Below are 18,356 nucleotides of genomic sequence, written 5' to 3'. Positions count from 1 at the left end.
ATTATGGCGTGCAACAGCATTCTGATTACTTTGTGCAACAGAAAATAAATCTGTTTTATTCCAGTTGGTGCCTAATAAACTACCCTGCATGGACTAACGTCCCTAGCCCATAGTTCACATCGCCATAGAACAGATGGGCACTTCAGTAAGCTGGAGAGGCACCAGATAGAACATCACTTGTGTCACTAAGGCTGTCCAATCCAGGACCACTGTCCCTAATAGGTTATCACCTGTGATGGATAGGATTGGTGTATTGCTTTTCACTCGGCTGAAATCTCAATTCTAAAGCCGTCATATGGAGAGGCATCTCAATGCAGCTGGTCTAAAGTAGTTGACGTACCCAACTGCTGTGACTTGTAATAAAGGGTTTAACTTAAGATGAACTACAGTATTGAACTGATTCTTTGTTTAAATTTAGGACCTTCTGTTTAGTGTTCTAAATTAAACTTTGCCCTGTAAGCCGGCCAGCATGGCCTTCCGTGTACCCCCTTGTCTGTGACCTGACAACAGTCTTGTAAGTCTAGCCTTACTAATCCAGAACAGAAGCAGAATGAAATCGGACAGCTCAAGGAGGTACTTGGATCCAGACTCATTGTAGTAAATGTAATGTCTGTGGGCGTGGCAGTGTTTGGTTGGCACAAGGAGTCGGGGTGCCAAACAAGTCTCAATATTTCCTACATGTTTAGTGTAAATGAGGGCCAGGGTTGGTGCAATTCACTAAATCACCTGAAATTCCACATTCAATACTTCTCGAAAGCTATGTTTCTGTCGCCTTGGCTACAGATTCCCACATTAATAAAATTGGCATTTTCCCACCAGTTGTCTTTGCACAACTTGTTGCGGCTAAAAAGCGGTGCTTGATGACTGTGCACTAAGTTAAACCACTTCCTGGTAATTTCGGGAAGGAAATCACTGACCTGGATTGGTGTGCAAGCTTTCCTTTGCCTTCATGTTGGATTCAAGAAAGGGGGCTAAGAACGCCTTAGGAGTATTAAAGGGCCCAAGCTTTCCTTATGTCCTGTGCCTCGGTCATAAATGGTCAAATCTAAGTTCAGACACGGGAGTTTTTTTTTTTTTTCAAACCTTTATCCCTCAGGTAGTGTCCAGACTTCAGTCTGCTGCTCAATCCACGACTCTATCACTTTTGAACTATGTCAAGGGGCTCTTGGTGTGTATGCAGGAACTTACTCCTTGCAAAACCACAATTGGCACCAGACATGAGCTTCACAGCACAACTGCAAGAAAATTGCCAGGAACAAAAGCAACCTTAAGCCTTTGCCCTCTGGCTGATTGTCAAATTGTCTGCCCTGACAAATTCACCAGAATACTGAGACTGATGCATGACATGTCAGCTTCAGTGCTCAGTAATATTGAACAGCTGGGAGGACACTGGAAAAGAGGTTGACGTGGAGGAAAACTGTCCACGAGGGAGTAGCCCGGTACGAAGAAGCTCTCCACCATGCTGCAGAAGAAGGCCCGAATGAAGGCCCAAAACCATCGAAACCCACCATTCTCCCATGCCCACACTGCACATAGGTGCCAGAAAGTTGAGGGGTGTGAATACTTTCTGAAGGCACTGTATGCTCATCCATAACCTATAACCTGTCTGAAGGTTTTCATGTAAGAGTAAGCGAACAAGGTCAAATGTGCTGTAACTAGTCTTCAAGTGTTTAAGTCACAATCACCAAACCAACTTAAAACATTCCATTTATAACTATTTACACTTGCATAAAAGCTCCGTAGGCTTTAATAATCCATTTTGGATTCACCACGGCTCTTGAATCATTTTAGCTACAAACGCCAAACCAACGTTGAAATGTGAAGTTAAATTGTCAAAAACGTCGAAAAAAAATTGCGGTACTTTTCACTTAAATATTCCCTTAACTCAAAGCTAACCCTGTGTTGGTTAAACTGAATTTAAAAATGTAGCTATCCCTCAACTATGAACTGAGCATCCTTTTCCCTCCAACAAACCACCTTCCTATTGGTTATAACTTGTAGTCCACGAAAGGGGCAGACCATGGCCCTATTGTTTATAAGTTAAAGTCCATGAAGAGGGCTGAAAATGGCCCTTTTGGTTATAGTCCATGAAAAGGGCAGACCATGGCCCTATTGGTTATAACTTGTAGTCCATGAAGAGGGCAGACCATGGCCCTATTGGTTATAACCTGTAGTCCATGAAAAGGGCAGACCATGGCCCTATTGGTTATAACCTGTAGTCCATGAAAAGGGCAGACCATGGCCCTATTGGTTATAACCTGTAGTCCATGAAAAGGGCAGACCATGACCCTATTGGTTATAAGTTGTAGTCCATGAAGATGGCAGACCATGGCCCTATTGGTTATAACTTGTAGTCCATGAAGAGGGCAGACCATGGCCCAATTGGTTATAACCTGTAGTCCATGAAAAGGGCAGACCATGGCCCTATTGGTTATAACTTGTAGTCCATGAAGAGGGCAGTCCATGTTATAAAATGAAGATGGCAGACCATGGCCCTATTGGTTATAACTTGTAGTCCATGAAAAGGGCAGACCATGGCCCTATTGGTTATAACCTGTAGTCCATGAAAATGGCAGACCATGGCCCTATTGGTTATCCTATTGGTTATAACCTGTAGTCCATGAAAAGGGCAGACCATGGCCCTATTGGTTATAACCTGTAGTCCATGAAAATGGCAGACCATGGCCCTATTGGTTATCCTATTGGCTATAACCTGTAGTCCATGAAAAGGGCAGACCATGGCCCTATTGGTTATAACCTGTAGTCCATGAAAATGGCAGACCATGGCCCTATTGGTTATCCTATTGGTTATAACTTGTAGTCCATGAAAAGGGCAGACCATGACCCTATTGGTTATAACCTGTAGTCCATGAAAAGGGCAGACCATGACCCTATTGGTTATAACCTGTAGTCCATGAAAAGGGCAGACCATGGCCCTATTGGTTATAACCTGTAGTCCATGAAAAGGGCAGACCATGACCCTATTGGTTATAACCTGTAGTCCATGAAAAGGGCAGACCATGACCCTATTGGTTATAACCTGTAGTCCATGAAAAGGGCAGACCATGGCCCTATTGGTTATAACTTTTAGTTTGGCTCTACTCAGCACTTTGGATTTCAAATGATACAACAACTATGAGGTTAAAGTGCAGAATGTCCATATCGGGTGAACCATTTAGAAATGACAACCCTTTTTGTACCTAGTCTCCACATTTTAGGGGACCACAAGTATTGGGACAAATTCACTTATACGGTATATGTATTAAAGTAGTCAAACGTTTAATATTTGGTCCCATATTCCTAGCACGCAATGTTTACATCAAGCTTGTGACTACAAACCTGTTGGATGCATTTGCAGTTTGCTTTGGTTGTGTTTCAGATTATTCTGTGCCCAATAGAAATGAATGGTAAATCATGTATTGTGTCATTTTGGAGACACTATTATCGTACATAAAAAATAGAATGTTTCTAAACACTTCTACATTCATGTGGATGCTACCATGAATACAGATATTCCAGAATTATTCATGAGTAATGATGAGCGAGAAAGTTAAGAGACTCACAAATATCATCCCCCCCAAGACATGCTAACATCTCACCATTCCAATAACAGGGGAGGTTAGCATTTTTTTTTTTTGGGGGGGGGGGGGGGGGTATGATATTTGTGCGCATGTAACCTTCTCACTCATCATTATTCACGATTCATTCAGGGTTATCCATAGAGGTAGCAGTCTGCACTTTAACCTCCTAGTCATTGAATCATTTCAAATCCAAAGTGCTGGAGTACAGAGCCAAAACAGCAAAAAATATGTCACTGTCCCAATACTTCTGAAGCTCACTGTAGGGTGCAAGTTGAGCAAGCTACAGTCTAATCACTCATCTCCATTCAGTGAGTGATAATATCCGCAGGGACACTGATTATGCAGCAAATGTCGTATTGTTACTCATCAATTTATCCAATTTAATAACCCCAAACTCTCCCAAGTTTAGTCTAGTCGAGACATGTTCATGTTGAAAGCTCAAATAACATCCTAAAAGTGGTGTATCGTTAAACGGAAATGTGGGTTTTATTGAACGAATCAAACCTTTTGAAGAAGGGTCTACATGCAATGACTAAGCTATGTGGTTGCAAGTCGCTCTGCAGAAGAGCATCTGCTAAATAACTCAATTGTCAAATGCGTCATGAGTGATGGTATGAAGAGTGGTGCTGGAGCAATTGCCAACATCTGACCCTGAAGGAATGGAGTTGAAAGGCTTTTACTGTAAAGGATGCCAGAGGTATTTCAACCAAATAGCCCCTATCCAAATCACTATGTAAACATTTGCCTTTGGCTTTAATTGAGACATATTATGACTTGGATGGAAACCTTAGAAGATTCCTACTGTGGAGTCTTGTCCGGCACCAGCAGTGGTTGCCAAAGCCCTCCCCGGATCTTAGCCTGGCCCTAGTCCAACCTCCAGCAGCAATTCTGGATCCACCGTAGATTCCTCTGCTGGGTGATAACCCTGCGATAAGAAATCATCCTCCTGACTCAGAAGTAGGATTGTATGCATGAATGTAACGATCACAACATGAAGAATAAGCATGAAATGGAAGTGCAGATGAAATTGAATAATAAACTATTGATAGCACAATAGAGAAACAGACACTTTAAGGCAGGGGTGTCAAAGTCAAATGGACGGAGGGCCAAATAAAAAATTTAGCTACAAGCCGAGGGCCGGACTGTTCGAATGTTCATTGAAAAATTTTTAAATGACGCATATAGTCTAGTGAACCTAATTGAACCTACTGAAAACCTAACAAATATATTCCAATATGATCAGATAAATAAAGCAATATTTTCTTATGGCTCTGTCAGTAATCTTTAATTTTCAACAGACACAAAAGACAAATTTCCTTTATATAAAAATCCCCATAACATGAACATTAAATGAAAGAAACCGGTATTCAAGGCACCATCAGTAGCCTATATTTTCTATTTTAGCAAAAGTGGGCTAAATTTACTTCAAAGAAAAAAACAATAATAGCAATTTTCTATCATCCACTCAACTGAAATATTTTTAAAATATAATTGGATTGAAATACAATAAAATAAAGTGCAAAAATCTATTAATCAAAAACAACACTTTGTTTAAGGAGAAGTAACATGCAGTGAAAACAAATATTAAACTTTAACTTTTAAACTTGAACTGAGTAAAAACTCTAAATATGTGATTGCACAGTAATGTTCACTTGTTTGAGGTTGAGGGTGATACTTGGTGGTGTCCCATCTTTTCCACAAGTTCATCAATGTTCGGGGTAAGGCTCTGAGCTGAGGAAATCCTCAGAATTGAGTGGAGGTGTTCAGCAGTAAGTCGACTTCTGTGTGATGTTTTGTTCAAGTTCATCAAAGAAAACAGTTGTTCACACAGGTATGTGCTGCCAAACATAGACAACGTTTGAGCAGCCTGGATGCGCAGCTGGGGCATTGTGTCGGGGAGGAAACGGGCGAACTCCGCAGCACCCACTGCCGCATATTTTGCCCTCAGTGCATCATTGCATTGGAGGTCAATCAACTCCATTTGGAGGTTTGGTGGTGAGCTTTCCACGTCAACAGCAAATGGGTTACCGAGCAGTTCCAACCTGCTTTTTTGTGCTTCAAAGTCAGCAAATCGGCGTCGAAAGTCAGCGGCAAGCATACCTATTTTATCAGCCAACTGTGCGCGGGAACGCACTGGTAGAGAGCTTCTCTTTCATGGTCTGGCAGCTGGGAAAGTGGCTCAAATTTTCTTTCCGCATCTGCGTCTCCCACAGAGTCAGTTTGGTTTTAAATGCCTTCACTGTACTGTACATATCAGAGATGACACGATCCCGACCCTGCAGCTGCAAGTTCATTGCATTCAGATGACTCGTAATGTCACACAGAAAAGCCATTTCACACAGAAACATTTCGTCTCGGAGTTGTGTTGTGTCTTTCCCTTTGCTGTCCAAGAACAGACAAATCTCCTCACGAAGCTCGAAACATCTTTGAAGCACCTTTCCCTGGCTTAGCCATCGCACCTCTGTGTGATAAGGCAAATCACCATGATCCGTTTCTAACTCCGTCAGAAATGCCTTGAACTGGCGGTGATTCAAACCTTTGGCTCTGATAAAGTTAACTGTGCGCGTGATGATGCTCATTACATGCTCCATTTTCAAGGCTTTACCGCACAACGCTTCCTCGGTTGTCAAACCCACGAGTTTTTCCCAAGGCAGCTCCATCTCATTTACACATCTTGACACCTCTTCATACAAATCATGCCCCGTAGTTGTGCCATGCATAGGACGTAAAGCCAAAAACTCCTCTGTCACGCTTAGGCTGGAGTCCACTCCGCGGATGAAAATTGACAACTGGGCAATGTCAGAAATGTCGGTGCTCTCATCCACAGCCAAGGAATATGCAATGAAATCTTTTCCCTTTTTCACAAGCTGCTCTTTTAGATTGATGGACAACTGGTCTACTCTCTCGGCAATGGTGTTTCTGCTCAGACTCACATTTAAAAAGAGTTGCCTTTTTTCTGGGCAAACTTCGTCACAAACTTTAATCATGCAGTTTTTGATGAAATCCCCCTCCGTAAATGGCCGGGCTGATTTAGCGATCTCTTCTGCCAAAATAAAACTGGCCTTGACAGCAGCCTGGCCTTGTGATTTGGCTTTTTGAACAGAGCCTGTCGAGATTTGAGGCCTCGTTTTAATTCCTCTGCCTTTTGTAGCCTTTGTTCCATGTCCATATTCTTGTTTTTGTCCGCGTGTTTCGTTTCATAATGTCGTCTCAGATTATACTCTTTCAGTACCGCCACACTTTCTCCACACAGAAGACACACAGGTTTTCCAGCTACCTCCGTGAACAAATACTCCGACTCCCACCTTGTTTGAAACCCCGGTTCTCAGTGTCCACCTTCCGTTTTGCCATTTTTGATGGGTATCTGAAAGTTAATTTTACTGTGATGCTGACAACTGCTGTGCCAATAAATATTGAAATGAAGCAGCCTACTGCTCGGTGCGTCACCGTTGCATTGTGGGAAATGTAGTATTGGTGCGTGTAAAAGATCTGCGGGCTGCCGGCTTGCTGCGGTCTGCGGGCCGGTTCTAATAACAAATCAAGATCATCCCAGGGGCCGTAAAAAACCTTCTCGCGGGCCGGATGTGGCCCGCGGGCCTTGACTCTGACATATGTGGTTTAGAGGGTCTTGTAAATGTCAACCACCAGGGACTCCTCTTTTTTTCCTACATGGACTCACACACTTCCTGCTTTCTCGCTCTCTATATGTCTCTCTTTCTATCTCTCTCTCTCTCTCCAGATTTATTTTGGTCCCGAGAACATTGATGCCTAGGTTCATAAGTAATATAGAACCCCCAACACTTGTAGGATAGCGTTAATTTATCTTGCTGCATTAGGCATCCTAAACCTTGTGCAGGATATCACATAGAAAATGGCACCAGATCATCACATGACCCTTCATTTCTCAAAGTCAGTGCTTGAGTTGGTGCTGGTACTGTTTATATTTAGGTACAGGAGCTCCACAATACTTTTGAGCTAATATTCTATAAGAAAAACCGGAGCTCAAGCAGTAGAACATTTGCCCCCCTTGGGTTGTGCCGTGGCGGAGATCTTTGTGGGCTGTACTCGGCCTTGTCTCAGGACGGTAAGTTGGTGGTTGAAGATATCCCTCTAGTGGTGTGGGGGCTGTGCTTTGGCAAAGTGGGTGGGGTTATATCCTGACTGTTTGGGCCTGTCTCCGGGGGTATCAGGATGGGGCCACAGTGTCTCCTCACCCCTCCTGTCTCAGCCTCCAATATTTATGCTGCAGTAGTTCATGTGTCGGGGGGCTAGGGTCAGTTTGTTATATCTGGAGTACTTCTCCTGTCCTATCGGGTGTCCTGTGTGAATTTAAGTATGCTCTCTCTAATTCTCTCTAATTCTCTCTTTCTTTCTCTCTCTCGGAGGACCTGAGCCCTTGGATCATGCCTCAGGACTACCTGGCATGATGACTCCTTGTTGTCCCCAGTCCACCTGGCCGTGCTGCTGCTCCAGTTTCAACTGATCTGCCTTTATTATTATTATTTGACCATGCTGTTCATTTATGAACATTTGAACATCTTGGCCATGTTCTGTTATAATTTCCACCCGGCACAGCCAGAAGAGGACTGGCCACCCCACATAGCCTGGTTCCTCTCTTGGTTTCTTCCTAGGTTTTGGCCTTTCTAGGGAGTTAAGAAGGGCTATTTAAATAAATTTGATTTGATTTGAGGTACCGGTACTCAGCTCCAGTGAGCTCCTGCCCAAGTCAAGCACTGCTCAAAGTGTCATACTCTGAATTTGAGATGAGCGCCCTTGACTGTAAACTAGTCCTAGTGTACTGGTGGTCTTACCTTTGCAAAATTCTAACTGATGGACACACTGTTATCATTGGGCTTTATCCCATGTTCTTTCAACTGCCTTTCATTGCAACATACTATATTGCAGCCAAGCACACCCAGTGAAATGGAAAAAATATTATTACATGTTTTTTCCCCAAAGATTATAAATGTTTTTTTCCCCAAAGATTATAGCCTTTAAATAAAGTTCAAGTTAAACAATTGGTTAATCCAATTATTATCCAACTATCAAATCAATCTGAATACAAATTTCCCATCTTCCTATTTTTTGCAAAGATGCATCGAGTTCATTACATACGCAATGTTGCCATGATGATCACATCAGTAGTGGGGCAGTGTCATCCAAATGATTGTCCTGTTCTGTCATTCAAATCGAAGTCGATTGGGACAATGACCAATTGGCTCTGCTGTCCATCTGGGACTTGACATTCTGAAGGGGCGTGCGCACTTGAGTTTGTGTTCACGCGGGGGCGTGTCCAGGTACGCTATAGGAACATAAATTGCGAGCACACCTTGCCAACATTGTGGACAGAGCAACGCACAATTGTAAAACAAAAAAATGTTTTTACAATTAGTATATTTTTCTTTAGCTCTTTATGCCTTCGTAGCCAACTTGACATTTAATTATACAATTATGCGTTGATTACATGTGGCAATTTGCACTTTGGCAGGTGAAGTCCTATCTGGCATTTTGAATAGCTGTCTTGTATGACTGCAATTTGTATAGATGTAGGCTACAATTGCTGTAGATGAGAGAATAAATTACCTGGCATGCATAGTTGAATATTTTAGGGGAGCAAAACATTTTAAATGGGCTCTTTGAAATGATTGAAATGATTGTAATATCTGTACTGTACAATTATTGGGGATTCTATAGATGTCACAAAATAGATCAGCATCTATCACAGCTAGTTTCTTTCTATAGTGACTGTTAATCAGTGATGCTTAATGTAGTGAGGTACCTAGAGGATTTTAGTTACTTATTAAAATGTTGCCTCATACATAATATAACCAAGTACAGTTAAAGTAAAACAAGGTATTAAGTATATTATTTTTTTACTTTCAGAGGTCTTAGACCATATCAGGAAAAATTGTGAAGTTGCTTTTTTTTGTGCAAATTAACCTGTAAATGATATATTTTCAAAAGAACAGAAGGACAGACTTGACAGGATCGAGTGACAAGATAATACCCTGGGTTGCATTGCACTTCTGTGCTGTACGTTCCATAGGTGCTTGCTATCAAGTTCATAAGTCTGACCAAACTGCTGGGCCGTACCATTGACCCTTGTGTGTAGGATTCCTTTTTTAGTTGGAGGTGTGTCTGCTTCTGTCAAGGGGCATTTTTATTTTTATATGGCACATTTAAAATTGCATATTTAAAATTGCACATCTTAAAGAGAACATAAGGAATGGCTATTGACAGGATCGGGTCACAGGACAGATCCTGGGTTGCATTGCACTTCTGTACTGTACAAACCGTAGGTGCTTGCTCTTAAGTTCACAAGCCTGGGTTGTACAGTTTTCACTAGAATCAGGACGAAATGAGAAGGGATTACCTGAACTTGTCCAATAAGATGCTGCTTTTCATTTTCCATTGCATTTTTTTTGTCACCTTGTGCCCTAATGAATAAGACCCTGGTCTGGCCAATACCATTCTCTACTTCTTTCCAAACGCCTCTCTGCAACACTCTTGTATCTCTCCTCAGCTGTCACATTCCTTTATTCTATCCATCTAATAATATCCTGCTAAGCTTCTCAGCTAAAGTTCAGAGGTCACACTGAGACTTGTTTAGAGGAGCTGTTAGACCAATCATATCCCTCTAACCTTTATTTGACCAATCTGCAGCTGTCACTACAGAGCCACAGGAAGATTCAAGTTTGCGTTGATAGGCCTTTTCCCCAAATCAACCCGAATGTTTAACTGTACCTACTTGAAAGACCAAACGCTGTGCCTTGCAGTTTGATATTTCACTCCTGCTATCAACCTTAGCATGACAACTAAATGATGTGTCTCGTAATGACTGACTAATTGATCATGCTGACTGTTCACAGTTCCGGCAAAGCCAATCTTGTTGACCCATTGAAAAATGGTTTGTGGAGTATAGTAAAAGCATCTTAAGGCTAAGTTAATCATAGGATCGTAGGATCGTAGGATATAGGATATAGGATCGTAGGATCGTAGGATCATAAGAACCATAGGATCGTATGGTTCTATGGTTCTAACAATGAACTTAGAATCTTAAAGCTTTTGGGAAAGTGGGCGCAGAACAAAATGACTTTGACAAAACTGTTACCAAACACTTGTTTTTGGTGGCACCTTAATTGTGGAGAGCGGACTCGTGGTAATGGCTGGGACGGAAGAGTTGGAATTGTATCAAACACCTGGTTTCACAGTTTTATTCCACTTGTCTCCGTTCCAGCCATGATGAGCCGTCCTCCTTTTATTCCATTCGTCTCCGTTCCAGCCATGATGAGCCGTCCTCCTTTTATTCCATTCGTCTCCGTTCCAGCCATGATGAGCCGTCCTCCTTTTATTCCATTCGTCTCCGTTCCAGCCATGATGAGCCGTCCTCCTTTTATTCCATTCGTCTCCGTTCCAGCCATGATGAGCCGTCCTCCCCTCGGCAGCCTCCACTGTTTCTGACACACTGTACACTGACTCCTTTCTGACGTACTTTGACTATTTTGCTGGGCCATACATTGACCCTTGTGTGCAGGGCTCATTTTAGGTGGGGGTTTGTCTGCTTGGTGTCACTGGGCAACGTTCCAATATGTTCTGTTTCGAACAACGATCGTCACACCGACTCCTCAATCACAAAGATTTGATCTTCCACTGTCGGTGGACTTGATTGGTCTATCTAGCTCTCTCTATATCGTTTCACTAACTGTCTGCAAGAGCCTGCAGTATGGCGAATAGGCTAGACGTGTCTCAACCGTTTGTGAGTGGTGACAACTTAAGTCTCCAGTGTTGACAGTATTTGACTAATGTATGCCTATCAGTAGTCTGCTCGAGTTCAACAGTAAAGGGAACGGTGCATACCGTACATACAGTATGTATTCTGCTGAACTTTATCCCCCAAGTTATGCTGCAACTGGGCATTTAAAGGGGAATTACACTCCACGTTCCTGAAATATTTTCATACACAAGTGGTTTTCTGTTGAAGTCCGTGTTACCCAAGATGCGCACCATGTCATTTGCGGTACTCCTCTTTTCCATTATTTTGGGGTTGAGGGAGCTAGATATGCACAACTGATAGTGGGGAGCGTGGATTAATCTTGACATCAGACTACTGGATAGGTAAACGACAAATGTTACACTGACCAGCCTTGTCCCTTCCCTGCTTCTACAATTTGTGTCCTCAACCCGCACTTGTCTGTTCTATGGGTCAGCGTGCTGCACAAACCCAACCATATTAGGCATAAACAAAGGCTCTGGGCTGCAAATGTCAAGTAATTGTTATCAGTCAAGGTTGGCAGGCCTTGTAGAGTTGTCAGTATAAGACTGCTGCCACCTGCTGGTATGGTCATATGGATACATGGGGATTAATCGTAAAACTATCTGATTTCGCTTCACAGATTTGGGCATATTGGACGCCTGGTGACCCGTGCCACCGCCAAGTGCGGAGAGGTCAATATCGTTGCCATCTAAGACCCCTTCATCGACTTGGACAACATGGTGAGAACTTTATATAGGCTACTGCTTTATATACTGACAAATATACAATTGAAAAGGTATGGAAATTGAAATAAATTGAGAAATATTAACCTGTTTTACTGAAGTCAGACCTTGAGTGGGTCAGGTCTGTTTCGGTTTAACAAGAAATATCTCAGGTGCACAAGTTTACTGTACACATATTCAACACCTCCCTAAAGATTGTATGCAATATCACCAGCTCTCTACCACTGTTCCATAGGTCGACATGTTCACATATCACTCCACCCACGGTGTTTGGAAACACAGTGAAGTGAGGCAAGAGAATGACACGCTGATCATTGGCAACCTCCACATCCCAGTTTTCCATGAGTAAGTCTTGTTCCTTTTCCCCTTTTCTCTGTAATTCTAACACTCGTCTTATGGTATAATCCCAACTTCTATCTCTTTGCCATCTTCAGGAGGGACCCTTCCCAGATCAAGTGGGGCGAGGCTGGAGCTGACAATGTTGTGGAATCTACCGGTGTGTTCACCACCATCGTCAAGGCCTCTGTAAGTACCTCTTCGCTAGCAGTAGGTCATATTGACAATGGTCTACACTTGAATTTGGTGGATATATATTTATATATATATATAAGTCTTCATGGCTATAAGGTTGTGGGTGAGCAGCAAGTGAGCATTGTGTTTTTATGCTGTAAATGGTTTACATTGATACCTTCATTTTTTCCCTACAGACTGACGATTTTGCATCAGCTGCATGCGACTGAACCATGCAAGGCAGCCTTGATGCTGTGTATTTGTTGTTACACAAACATACCCGTTGACCTCTCACCCCACCCATCACCCCCACAGGCTCACCTGCAAGGAGGTGCCAAGAGAGTCATCATCTCCGCCCCCAGCGCCGATGCCCCCATGTTCGTGATGGGCGTCAACCACCATCATTACGATAACTCTCTGAAGGTTGTCAGGTAAGCCCCTCCCCCCTCCACCCATGACATTATTTTAAAGGAGCAGTGTGACATGTACAAACATTCCTGCCACAGGGTGACATGTCACATGTACAAACAATTGCTGAAACAGACAGACACGCACACTCAGTTCCAGCAGGACAAAAATCATCCCTCAGTCTTACAAGTCTTACAGAGAATGCGAGTATGAAACATGCCCTAAACACATCCTACAATTGCTCACACACTTCAATTCAACTTTGGGACAATATCACTAAACAAGGTCCTGTGTTTGACAGATTTTGGAAAATAACTGTTTTCAACAATGGTTTTGTAACGAAAAATGTACTCTCATTCTAAGCACTTTTTAATTTCCATTGCTTTCCATAAGCCTTATCTTCAAATTCTATGGAAGTTGCATAACTCCTTGAGGTAAGAAAACAATTCAGATTAGGTAACATGGGAAACTATTTTACTTCGGAAAGGCAGGATTTATTGTGGGTCAAAGGTGGGTGAAGGAGTGACTTGGTGCTGCTGACGATACAGTTGAAATGATGTTGGGTTTTTCCTAGTGGGAGGAAATAGATTATGTTGATAATGATGTCACGTCCTCACAGCAACGCCTCCTGCACAACTAACTGTCTGGCTCCCATCGCCAAGGTTATCAACGACAACTTTGGCATCATTGAGGATCTCATGGTAAGAATGGATGATAATTGTGTTAAAAAGCACAATTATCACACGGACTGGAATGTAGTTGATAAAAGTGGGTCAGCACTGATGCTGACATTGAGATCTCGATTAATGTACATGCTAACAACGCTCATGTTTCTGCTCTGCACAAGTTCTGAGTCATGTTTATCGGAGCACACAACAGAAAAAGAAAATATGGTTAATTTCAGATAGTAACTTCCTGTTTTCTTCTTTTTGGTGCCTAATGAACAAAACCCTGCATAGACTAGCATCCATATCACTTGTTTCCTCCCCCAGAACACAGTTCACTCCATCACAGCCACTCAGAAGAGACTGTTGACGGGCCCTCCGGTAAGCTGTGGAGAGATGGACGTGGTGCCAGCCAGAACATTATCCCTGCCTCCATCGGCGCCGCTAAGGCGGTGAGCAAGGTTATCCCTGAGCTGAATGGGTAAGAACCAATCCAGGACCATTGGTTTCGTAATGGAGGTTTTATGACCATAGTGATAATGGACGGGATTTGTATAGTCCTTTTCACTAAGGGCGAGTCTCAATTCGAAAGCATGAAAAAAAATATTATAGCCCCATCCCTCAGCTGTATATCAAAACAAGTGGCAGGGCTGTCATTGTTTTATTAACCCAGAATGTAGATTTAACTGAACCTTCTGACCCACACGAAGCTGACGGGCATGGCCTTCCGTGTCCCCACCCCAACATGCCCGTGGTTGACCTGACTGTCCGTCTTGAGAAGGCCGTAAGTCTTGTCACCTCTCTACACTTTTTGGGGTATTTTATTGAAATACAAGATGTTCTACACAAGTAGAGCTACTCTTTGATCAGGCTGTGTCAAGAAACAGTGCGGCTTGGCAGGGTCGTGTGGCTCTTGACCTCCGCCTCTCCCGAGTCTGTAGGGGAGTTGCAGCGATGGGACAAGACTGTAACTACCAATTTGATATCATGAAAAAGGGGTAAAAAAAACAGGAATTCAGAGTAGCTCTACTTAATTCCCCTTGACCACCCTCCCAACCCAACTACAAGCTACCCTTGTTTTTGCACCTTTCCTGTAGTTACTGTAAATGTAACACACAACAGGGACTTAATACATAGTAATTTGTTTCCCTTTAGGTACATTCTTGTTCTACATGAATAATGTTTTCTCCTGTCTGCCTCAGGCCCCTTATGAAGAGATCAAGAGAGTCATCAAGGAGACCTCCACAGGACCCATGAAAGGAATTATGGGATACACAGAGGACCAGGTAAATATTTTCCCATTCCAAGACCCTGCTTGAATACTATCAAATGAATCATTCCTTCCATGCTTATAGAAATCACTGTTCGAACATGATTTGATAGGTGTGAGCAAGGGTCTGTGTTGCAGTCCCTAATCATGTCAGTGAGTACCACAATGAAGGAAATAAGGAAGGATGCATTTTAAGACCACATGAACAGGGCTTTCCTTGCTCTCATGAACTGAACCTAAAGGTCATATGAACTAAAACATTTCTGTTTTTCACGTAATGAGCCTGTTGCTCTCCCCTCAGGTGGTTTCCACTGACTTCAATGGTGACAAACGTTCCTCAATCTTCGACGCCGGCGTAGACATTGCACTCAATGACCACTTTGTCAAGCTGGGCTCATGGTATGTATCCAGACCTACACACACACACAATATATATACAATATACATCCCATATACACAATATACATCCCATGACATCTTCCTTCTCCTGAATGGACATCCCACCAGTCCACCGCCAGAGAAAGAACCGGTAGCAAAGTACATAGCAACAGGTTTAGAATAAGTGACATTTCTGTGCAGAGGATGGAGTCTTGTTTTTGCCTGCAAAATATTTCTGTCCACCGCACCGCACCGTGCCTGAATTCACTCGGTCACACAATAGAAGTATTCTGTTTGTGAAGTGTTTGTCGTCTTCTGTTGTTGAAGTGTTCTCATGGTACATTCTAGCAGGCTTGTCATGGTACATTTCATTAAAGCTGCACAGAGGCTGTGAAACAAAACATTTGGACCATGAATGGCATGCCAACATCTGCCAGTCATTTGCTCAAGTCTGACAATATGAACCTTCTTCCACCTATAGTCAACTCCTTTAATTATCATGACAAGATAATGGTTCAACTATGTATTTTCAACAGCTAGCAGTGAAGGCTCCTCAGGGGAGGAAGGGGGGCCCATCCTCAGTGAATTTCTCCAAAATTAAAATGGTAAAATGTTTAAAGTTCACATTTTTAGATCAAACTATACTAAATATAGTCACATGTTGTCACGCTCGTCGTAATGAGTAGACGAAGGCGCAGCGTGCGTAGAGTTCCACATAATTTTAATAAACCGAAACTCACTGAACAAAACAACCAACCAACCAACCGAAACGTGAAGCTACTGTTGTGTACTCAGGCAACTAAATATACACAAGATCCCACAAACACAAATGAGGAAATGGCTATCTAAATATGATCCCCAGTCAGAGACAACGATAAACAGCTGTCTCTGATTGGGAACCATATCAGGCCAACATAGACATACAAAAAACCTAGATGACCCACCCTAGTCTCTATCACGCCCCAACCAACACAGAGAATAAACAGCTTACTATGGTCGGGGCGTGACAGTCCCACCCCCCCCCCAAAGGTGCGGACTCCGACCGCAAAACCTGACTCAATAGGGGAGGGTCTCATGAGGTTCCGGACCACAGACCGTCTCAGGAGGTTCCGGACCATAGACCGTCGTTGGAGGTTCCGGACCGTGGACCGTCGTTGGAGGCTCGGGACTGTGGACCGCCGTTGGAGATTCCGGACTGTGGACCGTCGTTGGAGGCTCTGGGCTGGAAACTGTCGCCGGAAGCTCTGGACCGGGAACTGTCGCCGGAAGCTCTGGACTGTGGAGGCGCACTGGAGGCCTGATGCGTGGTGCCAGCATTGGTAGTACCGGGCTGGTGAACACATCTCAGGACGAGTGCGGGGAGCAGGCACAAGAGGTACTGGACTGTGGAGGCACATTGGAGGTCTGGAGCGTAGAGCTTGCACACTTTAGCCCGACAAGTGCGGGGCGCTGGCACAGAACGCACTGGGCTGTGAAGGCGTACTGGCGATACAGTGCGTAGAGCCGCTGTGCTGGATGCTCCCTTTAACTACTACTTAAAGGGATAGCTTTCTGGGTTTTTACTGCAATCCTAATTGGTTTGTGTTCTAACTTATTTAAAATACAGACGATTTGTTTAAAATACAGGCTCTACAGAAGGCCCTAATGAAGTAAACTATGTATGGCTTGGGAGTAAAGACATATACTAAAAATCTTTGGGAAAAGTTATGTTCCATAAACGTAGATGAACACAGATCTTCTGGAGTGATATTGTGGCAATAGAAGTCTGATTTAAGTATCGACAAGGCATTTTTGGGATGTTTTTAGAGAAGCGTGGCAAACGCTTTCTATGCATTGTTTACTTCACAGATCTTTCTGTAGAAAACAATCTCTTTAAGTTGATTGTTTCTGTCCTTTACATTTACATTTACATTACATTTAAGTCATTTAGCAGACGCTCTTATCCAGAGCGACTTACAAATTGGTGCATTCACCTTATGACATCCAGTGGAACAGCCACTTTACAATAGTGCATCTAAATCTTTTAAGGGGGGGTGAGAAGGATTACTTTATCCTATCCTAGGTATTCCTTAAAGAGGTGGGGTTTCAGGTGTCTCCGGAAGGTGGTGATTGACTCCGCTGTCCTGGCGTCGTGAGGGAGTTTGTTCCACCATTGGGGAGCCAGAGCAGCGAACAGTTTTGACTGGGCTGAGCGGGAACTGTACTTCCTTTCACTCGCTCAGGACAGGACCATGGTTCACATAGCAACTATTGAGAAGAGACCAACTACATCTTTGATTTATGCCCTTCCCTATGCTACCAGAACACAGAATACAACCACTGAGATGATACCAACATCCATAAATTCAAGTCTGTTTAGCCCTGACAATTCTACCACAACGAAGACCACCAGAACTTTTGAGATAACACTATTCTCCTCAATTACAAGTCAGTATATACACCCGACCATTCTACCAGTACTGTGAAAACCCCCATTGAGAAAAGAGCAACATCCTCCATTGCAACTGGGAATGCCACTTCCAGTTGCACTACGACACATCAGTCTGATTTTAATGGGTAGATAGATTCCTGTGGGGGACACACGGTACATGTTCAAAATGCTATTGGAAGAGGATCTTGTGATGTTAGTAAATATGTCATTCCCTCCGCCATTTCAGTGAACGGCAGGCCAGAGATTGACATAGATCAAGTGCTGGGGGGGGGTGGAGATCTACACAAGAAGCGTCAGGAATTCATGACCAACAGCAACATCTATCCACACTAAGAGGGCGTGGCCTGTCAGCAAGTCACACTCTTCTCTCCACTGATCCAATTGACAACATTCAACTTTTTTTTTGTATGTTCTCTATTGTTTTTATGTATGTGTCAAATGAAATCAAATGTATTTTACCATATTTCAGCCCTCCTCGATCAAACAACAGGAAATTGTGTAATGGAGGATGTGTAGCATATGTTTCAACTAGGTTTAGGCCTACTTTTGCCCAAAGCACAGTCCAAACGTTTCAGTAAGCCAGTAGCCCATAGCTTTTATACAATATGAGCAGAGAA

The 18,356-nt window shown here is 43.1% G+C and overlaps 1 pseudogene; it reads left to right on the top strand.

The window, feature by feature from the left end:
• Positions 1 to 12,318: 12,318 nt before the first annotated feature.
• On the top strand, positions 12,319 to 14,832 carry LOC124043610 (annotated as a pseudogene).
• Positions 14,833 to 18,356: the final 3,524 nt, after the last annotated feature.

This window comes from Oncorhynchus gorbuscha, linkage group LG09, assembly GCF_021184085.1.
Source record: "Oncorhynchus gorbuscha isolate QuinsamMale2020 ecotype Even-year linkage group LG09, OgorEven_v1.0, whole genome shotgun sequence".
Lineage (NCBI taxonomy): Eukaryota > Metazoa > Chordata > Actinopteri > Salmoniformes > Salmonidae > Oncorhynchus > Oncorhynchus gorbuscha.
Note: the sequence above shows the minus strand (reverse complement) of the source record. Positions and strands in the feature narration are given on the sequence as shown.